This window comes from Mirounga leonina, unplaced genomic scaffold (assembly GCF_011800145.1).
Source record: "Mirounga leonina isolate KUSES-001 unplaced genomic scaffold, KU_Mleo_1.0 Mir_91, whole genome shotgun sequence".
Taxonomy (NCBI): Eukaryota; Metazoa; Chordata; class Mammalia; order Carnivora; family Phocidae; genus Mirounga; species Mirounga leonina.
This window is the reverse complement of record NW_023270839.1, coordinates 35,609,460-35,620,902: the sequence shown is the minus strand read 5'-3', so window position 1 is coordinate 35,620,902 and position 11,443 is coordinate 35,609,460.

Here is an 11,443-nt window from a genome sequence, read left to right as displayed (position 1 = left end):
AAAAAATTTTAATCATCTGATCATCTTGCATGCAAAACAAAATGAAGTGATTTAATGTTTTAAAATATATGTATCATTTTAGATCAGTGTATATTAAAGATTTTATTACAAAATTAATTGAATACAATATTTACTAATATTCATGGATTATAATAAATTCTGAATGAGTTCCATCTAACAAGTGATGCACATGGTTTAATTTACTTTAATTATGTAAGAAATGACAATTTATAAAACAGACATTAAAATGACATCTAATAGTGTTCTTAGTTTGGAAACCAAATAAATGTTATTAAGCTGAGGCTTGAAATTTAACTGCGTATCACAGCATCAAATACGGACAAAAAAACAGAACAAAATCTGCTTTCATAAGTAGTGATAGGAAACCTTACATTTTGGGTAAAAAAAATCAGATTTATTTTTGTCCTTTGTTTCTTTTATTTCTAAACAGTGAAATTTTTAAGTACATTTCTGGCCACTAATTATAAACATTTCTATACAGATAATTAAAAGCCAAATTGGGTATCGGCAGCACCAACTTTTCTGTTATTAACATTGATTTTTAAAATGATGTTGAGATCTCAGTGGGTTATAGGAGAGGTCCATCGATTATGTGGAATTATGAAACCTAGTGAAGAGCGACTTGCAGAATTACTATCATGTGTACCATCTTCATAAACTTTTCAACATTTTACTGCAGAATTCTGCTATTTGCCTTTACCCAAAGGCCCATTATGGGCAAAAATTAGACAGCTTAATCAAGTAAGCAACTAACAAAAAATGAACATTAAAATTGTATGACAGTGAGTTTGCCATTGCAGTTGGTGCTATTCAACTCACCCCCCAGTACTGGAGAATGACCGAGTGATGAACCCAAGTGCCTGGTCCCAAACTCTTCTCTCTTACATGGAAAACATATTTAAGTAATCATTATCTTTATCCAATAATTTAAGTAGGGATTGAAATATATGTCACTCTGATTTCCTTCAAGTTGGGAAGCGTTACTGAGGAGAGACATTGAGGGATGATAAACACCACGAGGGCAGAGACTTTATTTTGCTCATCTCCAAACCGAACACAGTGCCTGGCACAGATATTTGCTAAATAAGTGAAGGAGCAGATGAATGGATGCATGGTGAAGCAGAAAGCCAAGTCCTCTGTGGAGGTGTGGAATGGAGTGGAGGAGGGATTGAGGAGAAGGGAGGAACAAGAGAGAGAAGTAACAAGGGTTGGGTTAGCAAACACCATTAGAGATGAAGAGGCCAGGTTTCACAGAGGACATGGTGTCCATAAAGGACCATCACTTATCCCCAAACTATTGCTTAAACAATTACTATGCGTTTGGACTTGTGAAAGATACTGTAATATTCAGAGATGAAGAAGACTCAACCCTTGCCTTCAGGAGAAGCTCACTAAGTTTATGGGGGTAAGGAGATAAATATCCATTCTAGACCATGTACACACTCTGCTGTCCACAGATATTAGGGAAGAAGCAGAGGGGTCTCAAAGTAGCAGTGTTGACCTCAAGAATCAGGAGAGTGGGATACTTGTTCCAGCTTCAGCATCAACCAAAAAGGCATATGACCTCTCTGGACTCTGGTGTCCTAGTCTATGTTCAAAGGGATTAGGACTGGATCTCCTCTAAGGTGCCCACCCAGTAAACCTTTAACAGTCCATGGGCTTGGGCAACTCAGAGGGGGATGTTGGTGTTGGCAGGGGCGTTGTGGAAATGCATCCTCAAGGACATGGAACTTGAGTTGGCCTTGGAGAATGGGGGAGGATTGTCAAAGTTGGGGCTGAGCATGTCAGGCAGGACTAGCAATGAATTAAGTCATGAGGGTAAAATTGTACAATATTTTTTTTGCTGACAGCCATTTTATAAATAAGAGAAGAGAGGTATGAACAAGCAGGGTCAAGTGATATGATGGATTGCATGCTAACATTGGAATTAGCATGACTCTCTTTGTCATAATGTTTTATCACTTACTTACAAGACACACAGGGTTAGGGGCGCCTGGGTGGCTCAGTGGGTTGAGCATCCAACTCTTGATTTTGGCTCAGGTCATGATCTCAGGGTCGTAAGATCAAGCCTCACATCAGGCTCCATACTCAGCAGGGAGTCTGCTTGTCCCTTTCCCTCTGCTCCTCCCCACCCGCCCCCCCACCCCTGCAGCTCTCACGTGCGTGGCCTCTCTCTCTCTCAAGTAAATAAATAAAAAGACACAAAGGGTTAATAGTCTAATTGGAGTAGTACCAGCTTTGGGAACCCTATATACCGATGTTAAGAGCAATCTTACAAAACAGCTAAATGAGAGAATACACTGTGAAATCTCCATGTTAGGGAATGATGATGATGTTAATAAAAGGTGATGGGAAAATGCTACAAATTCTTACAAGGTGGAATAGCAGCAAATGATTCTCAAAGTGGACAAGTGTAAAAATAGCCCATGCTCTATCTCTAATGTGGATTTCTACCTAACAAGGGCGGCCAGTGAGACCCAAAAGGCGGACACAGGTGGGCAGCATCCAGAAATCTCCTGAAGCCCGAACTGGAAACCTCAGCCTGCTCTTGCACAGACCCACGGAGAGGGGGCTGGCACCAGGGTGCTGCTGTTCCGGCTCCAGGTCCAGTTCCGGCAAATGGCTTAACCTCGGTGTCTACATCTGTGCAATGGGAATAATAATAACAACACCTTCTCCGTGTGCATCACAACACTGTCACGAGGATCGAATGAGATAATGGGAATGAATTTGCTTTAAAAAGAATCAAGTGCTATAATTGCTGGAATGAGGCAACAGAAATTTGTGCATTTTTGATGTCTGTCTGGTATATGAACAGCTTGTGCAAACACACTTAAAATAATTCCTTGTATTTGCAGAATGTTTTAGAGTTTATCAGGTTCCAAAAAAAGATAAAGGGACTTGGTGTGGCTTTAAATCCGGAAAAAAACCTGGGTTTGAATTGCAATCTTGTCACTTGCTAATGTGGTTTGGCATACAGATCTTTCAAGGATGTAGGCTCAATTTCCTCATTTGTAACATAGGGAGAGCGCTCCCTCCTTGGTAGGGCGGTTGTGAGACTTTGGTGCAATAGTGGATGGAGGTTAGCGCCGGTCTACACCGGCCCTTAGTGCACGGTGGCTGGCTTCAGTCTCACACTGCGTTAGGACGGGAGCTCCGAGGGCTAAGACTCCGTCTGATGGCCGGTATGCCCGGTGGCCTGCAGAGTTCCTGAGCCAGAGTTGCTGTTCAATAAATATTTGTTGAACGGATGGGTGAACGCCAACTCTGTCATAGAGATGAAAGAAGGTAATAGCTGCTTTCCTGGGTAAGGAAACCAAGGCTCAGAGAGTTTAAATGTCTGCCTAAGGTTTAGTGTCAGAGCCAAAAAAAACTGCAGGCAGGATTCACGTTGTGAGCCCCTTCCCCAAGCATCCCTGTGCTGCCCTCTGTTGTAAATCTCTGGCCTTTGGCGAGCTCCCGGGCTACGTTTTCTGAGCTGTTATTGTCCTATCTTTTAGAAAAGCAGAAGCAGAAGCAATACTCTTTGCTTCTGCTTCCCCTCCTCCTTTTCTTTTCTTTTCTTTTTTTTTTTTTGGATCAGGGCTCAGAGAGTAAAAAATTCAAGTCAACTTCTAAATTGTTTTTCTTGAAAAGGAGCCAAAAGGAAAAAAAAACAAAAACATAAGCAGAATCTCAAATGTTTTGGGTTTTGACAGCCCTCCGTTGGCTGGACTAGCTCGAGAAAATACTCTTCACCGAAAGGTACAGTTTGTTTCTTTCTCCTGCAGACGGAAATGGGTGTTTGGGAGGCTGATTCATCCCGTGGCCCTTGCACCAGGCCTGGGACCAGCACTTTTCATTATTTGCTCCGTTCGCTCTTTGGTTTACAAGGTCAGAGTCGATGTTTTGGTTGTTTTCCAGCAGTGCTCTACTGACCGACTTCGCTCTAATCCCTTGATGTCACTTAAACAAACTCGAGGCGGGTGGGGGAGGGGAGCGATCGGAGGACTCCAGTGATTTTCTGCCGCTGTTGTTCTCGGCGGCAAATTAATGTGATGCTGTTATGTAAGTGTAATCATCCTCTCTAATCACATCACAGGATTGGGAACTGCCAGAAATAACAGAAGGGAACATTCGCGGTATCAAAGGGGAACCACTAAAATAGATTGTTTATTTAGGTACCAAATTGAGACGCTATTATTGGGATATGGAAAACAACCCCCACCACACTCCCCTTTCACACGTCCCTGCGTTTTACATACTGTATTTGTCCGGGTGCATCATCCAGAAGTAAAAGGAGATATGGATTCAGAGCTTCCCAGTGGTGTCATTGGGGGAAGGAAAGCAGGGAGTCGGTGTCTGAGCGTCACTGGGTTTTGGTCGATGCCTGGAATTTTGGTGATGTTCATGCTGTTGTAAGAGGCTCCTCTCTTTGCCTGATGTTCTTCCCTTATGTCTGCCTTCCTCTCTTCCCTGTGCTCCCCCAGCCTGCCCCATTGCCTTTTCCCTCCCTGTGTTTTTCTAGCAAGTCAGAGAAGCCTCAACCTAACTCAGGCGGCCCCTCTGCAAATCCTTGTTGCTGTCCCCTCCCCCAGCTGATGGGTCACAGGACATATGGTAAATGATTACAGCTTCCTTGTCTTCTCCCACACTCTGTCTGGTTCTCTTTCTTCTGCCCAAGCTCTTGTGCTCTCCTTTTGTGCTCAGAGAGTCCTAGACATGAGAAATAGAGTCCCATCCTGACCTGAGAATGGGTTGTGCAGGGTGGTCCGTGGGACAGTGGATGAATGGCTTAGAGTCTGGTTTTTGAAGTTCAGCTCCACTCCTCATCCTGGGCAGATTATCTTTTCTGAGCATCGGTTCCCTCATCCGTAAGAGGGGACAGCAGAGCCCAGCTCAGCCTGGTGCTATGGGGTTTCAGGTGGGAACCTCTATGAAAGCCCAGCACATGATGGCCAAGAATATGGGCTCTGGGGTCAGAATCTGCAGCCAGACTTTGGGGTTTGGGTCCCTGCACTACTACTCACTGCCCCACCCCCCACTGTGACATTGGTCGAGGTGTTGACCTCTTTGTACCCCGGTGTCCTCATCTGTGAAGCAGAATCATGATAATACTGATCAGAAGAGCAGAGAGTTAAATAAGATTGCATATTTTAAATGTTTGGCATAGTGTCTGGCTTACTAAATGTTAGCTTCTCAGCATTATTATCATTCTCATTATTATTATTGTCATAATAGCAAAACCTAATTAAACAAAAATAATAATCATAATGATGATCCATTCCCAACTCTCCCCACCTCTTATTCCCACCACTTATCTCCGCACAACTGCCAATCGCCCCTGGTGTTACTGGCCATAAGTAATCAGGACATGACATGGGGTTGAAGGAAGCAGAACGATTTAAACCACGGACAGGTGGTAAGGAGGGACACCCACCATGGGAGAGAAAGGACACTCAGCTGAAGGATCTTAGGAGACTCTCTCCTTGGAGCCTCTGACAGAGGCCTCTTCCTGCTCCCCTGGTCTCTGCAATCCTCTGCCATGTTCCGTATATGGTCCCCTCCTGCCTTGCTTCCCTGCTCTGACCACTGCCTGCTTTGAAATGCCTTCCGCCAACAAAGTCCTCACATCAGAACGAAGTAATCCCTTTTTCATGGTGTAACGAGGGGCACCCAGCCTGGGGATTAGGAGGCTTGAATCCTTTCCTGCCCCTCAACTCTTGGGAGACTTTTGTCCATGGGCCTTGCTGGTTTTGTCTGCGGACACAGACGACAGGGGTATGACATGTCAGCTGGAGCGCCAGCCGATCCCCTGTTTCTGAAGCATCTACTAGGACCCAGAGTGCCACTTCCCTCACCTTCCTTGAGTGGAAGTATTTTTTAAGTAAAACATAAAAATTCATTTCTAAGACTGTTCTCTGCACGCTGATCACAGAACAGAATAGATCACTTTCCATAGTCATCTTTCACTCTTTTTCTTCTAATCTAATCTCAGTTTGATGTCCTACCCCGCTAAAGATTTTCTCCGTGGAGAGTCTGATGAGCAGGCTGCCCAAAGCAGCTGTTCTGCCTGGAAGGAATGCTAACGGAGGTTTGGTCACCAGCTCCAGACAAAGCAGGGCTCTGTGGCGACCAGGCCAAACTATGTTTGCAAAAATAGATTGAAAGTAAAATTTTAAAGGGATTTCGTTTTTCCTTTTTCCTAAAGAAAATGATCTGGACAGTTACTTTCTGTGCACCACTTCGTTCTTCATAAACTTTGCAAGCTGCACATTTTAGCTAGCTGGTTTGTGCCTCTAGCTAGCGAAGGTAACCCTGGTGGAGGAGACCAGTAGGAGGAGAGTGAATTCTTTCTCAGGTACAGACAGAGCCGTGGTCTGTGGGCTTCAGAGTCACACTCTAGCTGTGCCACTTTCTAGCTGTGGGACTTTGGGCAAGTTACTTAACCTCTCTGAATCCCAATTTCTTCATCTGTAACCTGGTTGATACAGGATCCAGCTATAGGAATATTGCAAAGACTATATGAAATAAGGTACACAAAGTACTTGGCACATAGAAAGGCCTTGATGAATATTAGCTATTAGCATTATTGTTGTTGTTTAGATGTGGATGTTTGGATGCCTGAAATCATGAAGCAGATGTTATCTCTGTCATACTCCTGGTAAAAGAGATGTCTTCTGAACGAGCTAACAGGCATCCTGAAACATTCATCTGGGCAGTTCCAGTTCATATACACTTTGTCCTGCAAAACTTGGTCCGTTAAAGCAAGGGTTACTAAAGCGATTATCAACTATTCTCCCTCTCTTAGCTACTGTGAAAATAGCCTTTCAATTAATATGCTAAAATAACTAAAACAGTTAAATACTTGACTATATATCATAACTGACTACCATAGGATATTAGTTAGGAAAAAAACAAGCATTTACAGAAATCCCATTAATTTGCATTTCATCCATTCTTAGAGCAATTTGCAGTAATTCAGTCTGGATCAGGCTACATTAACTTTTACATCTATGTTTTACAGAAATAATTTACTAAAAGAATTAATGGTGTAAATGAGGTGATAGGGGATATACTAGATTTCTTTAAGGCAGCAAGTATTTCTTTAACAATAATGCTCTGTATGAAAATAAAACTTATAATTCATACATGGGTGTTGTTCAATGAATGCATACAGCAGCATTTCTCAAAATTCCATCAAAGAGAATCATGGGGAGAGAGAGTCCAAGATTCCTGAACTATACCCCCAAAACTTCTGAATCGGGATCCCTGGGGGTGGAACCTAGGAATGTGCATTTTAGCAAGCTCCCTGGGTGATTCATGAGTTTACTAAAGTTTAAGAATAGCTATTACACATAATATTGGCCAAAATTTTATTTATATATATATATATATACACACACACACACACACACACACACGCATACACACACACACATACATACATATATAGGCAATCATGTATGCCTTGACTGAAGTAACCCGGAAAAGTCTCCTTAGCAGTTGTCCAGAGCTCCTCTGTGTACCAGAATTCAAACTCTTCTACTAGTGCAGACTGATCTTTCTCCATAATGGAGAGCTGTCATTGAAACGTACTCCCCCTTCCCATGATCACTGCCAAGCTGCCTACATCATAACCCTCTATCAGTCAGAAGACCTTATAGCCTAAAAATTATGATGGCAAGATTGGGATCCAAGGAGATTGTGAGGAAAGGAAAGGAACCAGGCTGGGACCCTGGGAGGCCTGGAAAGAGAACCAGGATTGAACATGCCAGGGACTTGGTTACGGAACAAGGAGAGGCATGGTCGTAAGGGACAGGTTAGGAGCCCAGTTATGGGAACAGAGCTCAGGACAGGTTGGCAAAGAGGCTGCCTTTGATTTAGAGCCTCTGCATGAACAGTCCACTCTTGAGTTGACACATAAGCCAAAGTGACATGAAACCTTAACACATCTGAGAACAATATGAGGAACGATCTCTTTACTCTGTTTGGTTTCGACTTTTCACAAGTGCATGGCTTATTCGGTATTGTACCCATTCCCTTGTTCATAAAGTAATCTCTATGTCTGAAGGTGCTGGTTTATATTTCTTTAGATGATTATTCACTAATTGTGCCATTTTTTCCACCCATTTCTGTATACAATATATCATATAGATGTGCACATGTGCACACACACATACACATTTCAGACCAACATGTGTACGTTTATACTTAGAATATTTTAAGCTAGGCATTGACTCAAAACCAGATCTTTATATCTTATTTTATAATGGCAAAGAATGTGCAGCAAATACAAAACTGACCTAGAGGTCAGTTTATGCCACTGTTTGCCAGAGATTAAAACCAGGGGGTGAGCAAGTTTGCTTGTAACTAAAGCACAGACTCTTGGCTATTTGCAGCATTTTAAACTTTAACAAGTAGGTGATGCAATATAAATGATGTTTTAAACATTTATGCATTGGGTGGGAATCCATATTAATTATAAAACAAAGAGCCAAGTCCTAGAAACAAAGAAGTATTCATTTTACTTCCTGAGTTGCTTTGCTAAGAATTAGATCTCTAAAGTAAAGGCATGGAAACAAGAAAGGCTCTACCTACTTACCGACACTTGATTTGTGGCTTACCTGGGAGCCTAAGACAACTCATCCAAGAACTTCCCATGGTTTGTTGACTTTCTACTCCGTGCCTTGCTTGTGTCCTGAGACAGACACAAGACAGCCGTCATACGCTCTGTGTCTGAAGAATGCTTCTCCTCACGCACAGCGCTCATTCGCATGGTCCATTTGGTAAAGCCTCACCTGTTCTAAAATCCTGACATGGTGGAGGCAAGCTCTAGGATGTTTATACAGTGTCTCTGGAAGATGATTGTGGGCATGTCCACCTTTTTTCTCTTGGTATCAAATAGTCCTGTATTTCCCTAACAGGCCAAGATTAAAGAAAGAGATGTCAATTATTTCAAGCCTGTTCCTTTATGTTGCTTCTTCTTCCAGGCACCAGAACTCTATACCACAGAGTAAAAGCAAGTTCAGCCTTATGCTTCTGTCTCTCAGGGAATGTTCTACTACTCCCCTGAAGCTGATGGATGAGAAGGGCTGAATATGGCCATCTCTCAATTAAAAATCTCTCTCACCAGCTCGCTTTGGTTCCAAGGATGCTGACTTTCTTTGGAATCTGCCTTAGGAGCCATGCTCAGCTGTTCTCACCTCAACAGAAATTTATTGGTTGGTGTCTTAAGAAGAAGAGAACTCCTGGATAGGTTTTAATTTGAGCAAGGGGCTATTCCCAGCCTGGGATGCTGCCAAGCTTTAATGAAGGGTCCTTACTGTTGGGGTATGAGGAGTGCAAGCAGGGAGGGCCTGTGGGCTGTGAAAACAAACGATCACCAGTTCACAATTCAGCCCAAGGCTGACACTAACCAGAGTCCATCAATGAGTGTGTGTTCACTATTTTATTCAGCATCATTTGGTATGGAATTCAGCTCTTCCCTACTGGGAAGGAAGTCCCTAATTCCACAGGATTGACTAAAGTGGGCAACCTGCCATATAAAGTTAAAATAAGAATCTGGATTATTTTTTTCAAAGCCACCAACGGAAAAATATTTTCTGTGACTACCCATTTGAGATGGTTGGTGCAGATTTAAGTGTCCAGTTAATTGTACTGCCCTCCGCTTCCTCCTGTCTGTCCACACAGACTTAGCAAGAAATAATCCTGCACGTTGAACCCGGGCCTGGAATCTTTATCTCTTCTGGAAAGTCAGCAGAGGCTTCTGTCTCCTTGAGTTTCTCTTTCAAAAGGTTTCAGTTTTCTCTTGGGAAAGGCTAGCGGGAGTCTGGATCATTGATCATAGGTAGTTTAAGGTCAGAATGTTTTCTCTCTCTCCCTTTCCAAGCTTTAACCATGTTTATACAGAGAATTCTAAAGACTAGAATTTATGAATCTCAAGACTCATAAACCACTCTCCACCCACCATAGAGCTGTAAGCTTTGGCCGCACACATCTGCAAGGCATACCTGGCATTTTCGGCATCTGAAAAGCTACAACCGGGCAGCAAGCTGGAAAAATCAAGCCTCCATTCATTAAAAATAAAATAAAATAAATGCACATGGCCCACCACCCCTGACTGCTGGCAGCCTACATTTTTCCAGCTGGGTTTTAGCTTAACACCTTTTGGGATGTTGTCTTCCAAGAGGATGTATTTGTGCTTTTCAAATCTGACATTTGGATTAAAAAAATGGAGCCCAGAGACAGTGTTGGACACATATTTATAAATCCATGAAGGCTTAGCCTACAGAAGCCACAGGAAATACTATGATATTTTGGAAAAGGTCGAGTTTCATAGATTCTGTAAGGCACTCAGCAGGTTGTAATTATTTCTTTTATTTAAAAGCCCTCCAGATATTTTTTTCCAGAGGGTCTCTGCAATTGAGGGTAGCAGACATTTTTTTCATACTGTACATTCTTTTTGGCCAAGTGCTGGAAATACACAGGAAATAAAGTGGTTTTGGAAGATCCAGCAGAGGCCAGGCCAAGGCATGAAGTCACTGAGACAAAATGGGAAATCTCCAAATCAGCAGCATCAGGTTTTGGCTGCCTTTGTCCCCCTCCTTGTGCAGGAGGGAAAAAATGAAGCAGGTGAACACACTGATCTGTTGTGTTCTAACAGAAACCAAATGTCACAGTGTCCACAGGGCCGGCGCGGCAGCTGGAATCACTCAAGAGGTTTAGACATAGGCCGACAAGACAGATGCGTCAAGGCGGCCAGGAAAGTGGAATGAGTCGCCTGTGTCTTAATTCAAGGTCTTCGCGCTGCCTTGGGCCCAGATTTCTGCTGGCCCGGCTCAGGGCGAGGGCAGAAGCGGCCACGCGGAGGCCAAGGGACGCAGGCCAGGTCCTTGTTGCACTAGCCTCTGGGCTGCCACTCAGGAAAATCAGTTGCAGGGACTCTCACCTCAAACCAGAGAGAAAACGGGCCGGCCTTTTGGTCTCGGCTACTGAAAACAAAACAAAACAAAACAATAAGGCAGGATCTGAATCTGAGGCAGCAGGTAGACGCGTGTCCGGCTTCCTTTCCCTGGGGAGGCGCGGATCTCCGGAGGCACGGGAACATACGGGGAGAGACCTCCACGGGGAGTGGGCTCTTGGCTCCGGCCAAGCCCTGGCGTCCGTGGTTACATGGGATTCTGTTGGAATCCTGGAAAGCAGCGAGAACTCCCCGGGAAACGAACTCGGAGTGTGCGAGGTTTTCGCTCGCCGCTGTTGCGTTCAGATTCTTTTTGGATGCTTTGGGCTGAGCAGGGTTAACCCTGAGCGAGAAAGGGAAAAGAACTTCAGCCAGCATGAATGAAGTGCTCCCAGGACGAGTCACAAAATGGCCTTTCAGAAAGAGCCGTCCATTGAGATGGGAGCCAGCCGGTGAAGTCACCATCGGCACAGGGTGCGG